This window comes from Castor canadensis, chromosome 12 (genome assembly GCF_047511655.1).
Source record: "Castor canadensis chromosome 12, mCasCan1.hap1v2, whole genome shotgun sequence".
NCBI lineage: Eukaryota > Metazoa > Chordata > Mammalia > Rodentia > Castoridae > Castor > Castor canadensis.
Genome location: NC_133397.1, coordinates 115,945,332 through 115,948,995, shown reverse-complemented (window position 1 = coordinate 115,948,995; position 3,664 = coordinate 115,945,332). Strand labels below are relative to the sequence as shown.

Sequence of the window (3,664 nt, the reverse complement as noted above, 5' to 3'; positions counted from 1 at the left end):
TACTAGTTAGGATTGGCTATGTCTGCAAGAGACAGCAGAATCAAAATAATAGGCATTTAGACAAAATAGGACTTTGTTTCTCAGGGAGAAATCTGGTGAATTGTTTGGACCTGAAAGATTTTCCATGGCATGAGGGAGCCAGGCTTTTCTGTCTTGTTCTGTGTACATAATAGTGTCTGTTTTCCAGAGTTGAAATGGGAAAAGCAACAAAGACCAAAAAATACATATATATTCATGCTCTGCTGTCTTTAAGGACAGACTCCTTATAGCTGCCTGTCACCTGGCCACACACCTGGCTTCAAGAGAGGTTAGGAACTATAGTCTTTAATCCTGGTAGCTATATGCCCTGCTAACTTGTGTATTACTGATTGAAGAAGGGAGAAAAAAATAATTGGTACTTCCCACCCATGGCATCCAAAACCCTCAGGACTTGCCCCTGCCCCACCCTAACCTCACTTCCTGCCCATCTGTCCATTATATACTAACAGCAAAATTAGAATATTCTATGTTCCACTCAATTTGCCATCAACTATTACAGTTTCCTGTCTTCTCACATTCTGTTCCGTTGCCTAGAATTCCCTCTTCCATTTGCCTGCTGGGCAAACACATATTTATCCTCCAAGAGCTCATTTGCCCCTGTGATACCATGAACAGCCCTTTGAACAAATACCCACTAAAATTATTACATCGTGGTGTGACAATTGTTCCTTAACATGTCTGACTCCCTTCTGACTGAGTTCCTGAAGAAAGCAGACCAACTTTTCAGCCCCAAATGTCAACGTGTGTCCTAGTATCCACTTCATCATGCATTGCAGAGTGAAGAGTATGGAATACAAAGGGAGTGACATTTTAATCAGACCCTATGTTGCATTTCTGTGAATGTAGTCTGAAGTTGCTGAGGACAGCAGCCAGCCCTGACAGACTCTGGCTGGGGAGTTGCCACAATTCCTTTTCTGTGTGTGGGAAGGGATCAAGGACAGAAAAAGAGCTTGCCTGAGGAGAGAAGTAATTGCTTCTTTATCTCTTAAACACAGCACAGAGGGTAAGCACAGATGAGTCCCCGTGCCTTCAGGGAAGAAGACAAAATGTCACAAGTCACAAGTCCAAATACCAGTGGATGCTTTAAAAAGGTTAAGAAGAAGGTCCCAGGAGACAAATTGGGACAAATGACAAAGATCACTCATCACTAAGACAGAATTCTTCCTAAGGATATGATAGTGTTGGGAGAACTAGACAGCCCTACACTTATCAGTAAATATTTTCTAACCTCTCTATGGCAATCTCCCTTGGAACAGGAGGACCTTTGAATGACACATGTCACCACTCTCACCCCACTGTATTTGCTATTCTTTTGAAAGGATATGAAAGTTCTTCCTTTGACTCTTTCTGGCAATTATTAGTATACAGCTTGTCATTATGTTTTTTTCTGAAAAGCAAATATAAAAAATATATTCATTAAAGGATGTTTTGAAAGAGTGGTTGTACTAGCTTGCGTTCCCACCAGCAGTGTAAGAGGCTTCCTTTTTCCCCCCGCATCCTCGCCAGCATCTGTTGGTGGTGTTGCTAATGATGGCTATTCTAACAGGGGTGAGGTGGAATCTTAGTGTGGTTTTAATTTGCATTTCCTTTATTGCTAGAGATGGTGAGCATTTTTTCATGTGTTTTTTGGCCATTTGAATTTCTTCTTTTGAGAAAGTTCTGTTTAGTTCACTGCCCATTTCTTTATTGGTTCATTAGTTTTGGGAGAATTTAGTTTTTTAAGTTCCCTGTATATTCTGGTTATCAATCCTTTGTCTGATATGTAGCTGGCAAATATTTTCTCCCACTCTGTGGGTGTTCTCTTCAGTTTAGAGACCATTTCTTTTGATGAGCAGAAGCTTTTTAGTTTTATGAGGTCCCATTTATCTATGCTATCTCTTATAAACTGTACTGTCTCATGTGACATTAAGGGACTCAGAAGGAGTATGTTCAATAGTCCTAAGTTTTGACTGCAGTCTTGGGACCATTTAAAGGCAAAGCCACATGAGAATGTTCTCTGAATTATTGCAGGTGACAGTGCCAGCCTATAGGAACACCCTGTGTGCTGTTGGTGTTGGAGGGATCCTTTCATCCAGAAAATCCCACTCCTAGGCAATTACCTCAAGGAGATAATCACTGATGTACACAAAGCTGTTTGGAATAGGATATCCACTTCATCATTGGTCCTAATAGTGGAAAAACTGTAAATAAATGTCTCATAATAGAGAATCAGCAAAACATACTATGCAGATTTGAAAAATGATACCATAGAAGAATTTTTATTGACATAAAAGAAGTGATCAGTGAAAACATGAAGGTATAAAGGAGAGTATTCAGTGTGATCCAAGTTCCATTTTTAAGTAAGTTATTGGATCACAGATGACAAGATACTTTGCTGGGCAAGTACTGACCCACCCTCAGGCACCGACAGACTTGCATCATGTCCTCCAAACATTTCCATTTGCACTGAAGCGTGAGGATGACTAAGTTTCTGGCCTTAATTTCCATGTACCCACAAATTTAGAGAGTAAAGACTCTGGAAAACCCAAATCCTACCTTTAGAGGTTTGAAATCTTTGTAAATTGGTGGATGGATTGGAGGTGATTTTTTTAAGTTAATTATTTATTTGTGAAACTGACCTCATGATTTTATTTTCTTCATAAAAAAACAAAAGGTGGAGCTTAGAACTGAATCACTTGCCCCTTTCTCTTCTTTTCTCCTCCCTGTTCAAAATGTTTGCATCTCTTAATAGCCAGCATTCTCTTAGCTCTGCAGTTGGGTTCAACACACTCAAGCCTCAGCACAATTTTCTTTGTATTTTAGACTTTTTCTGGAAAATCGGCTTGGCCTACCCACATAGCCGCTCTGCTTCCTATCATAATGCTGTTTTCCCTGGATATACAGAGAATCTTTGTCCTTCTTGCACTGTGTCACCTTGTGAGGTTGGTGCTTGTCGCACTTTTTACAGAAAATCTGGCAGGTTTTAGGAACATTAACCATGATTACAGGAGGGCTGTCAGCCCCAAAAACTAATTTTGAAATTTAGAAAAGAGTAGTGAGTATCCTGAAAGGAATTTACTATATGGGTAGAAGGAATCATAAGCTATGGACTAGTCTTGGTACCAACAGCAAAGGATCAAAGGCAGTTTTGATTCGAGGTCTGAACAGTAATCCCTCTCAAAGTTCTTCCCAAATAAGCAACTCTAGAGACAGACTTAAGTCAGAAGAGTTTTGACCCTGGGTGCCTAAGAGTTATTTTTGGAGTTCAGAAGGTAAGGCAGAGAGAAGACTACTCCTTTATGGGGATGAAGGGGTCCCACCACAATCCTCTGCCCCAGTAGTGGTGAGTAAAGGAACAGGCAAAGAGCCAGCAGGAGCTGAAAGCCTACTAGTCAAATCCCCCAGGGGCTGCCAGGTCCTCCATAAAGCTAGCAGTGACACCCATTTTGATTCTGATGGGGCTAAGAACCAGTACACTACAGAATAAGATTACCCTGCTTAGAGCTTCCTCACCAAATTCTTATTTACTTGAGTTTATCATAGAAAGAGCCATCCCTGTGAGATGGGCATTTGTATCTCTGGATTAGTAGGCAACAACATCATTTCAATTCTGCCAGCTTCAAAGCAAGCTATTCACTGTTAGTGA

General features: G+C 40.6%; 1 pseudogene; it reads right to left on the bottom strand.

Moving 5' to 3' along the window:
- Positions 1-2,699: 2,699 nt before the first annotated feature.
- LOC109688508 (large ribosomal subunit protein eL42-like) lies at positions 2,700-3,018 on the bottom strand (annotated as a pseudogene).
- Positions 3,019-3,664: the final 646 nt, after the last annotated feature.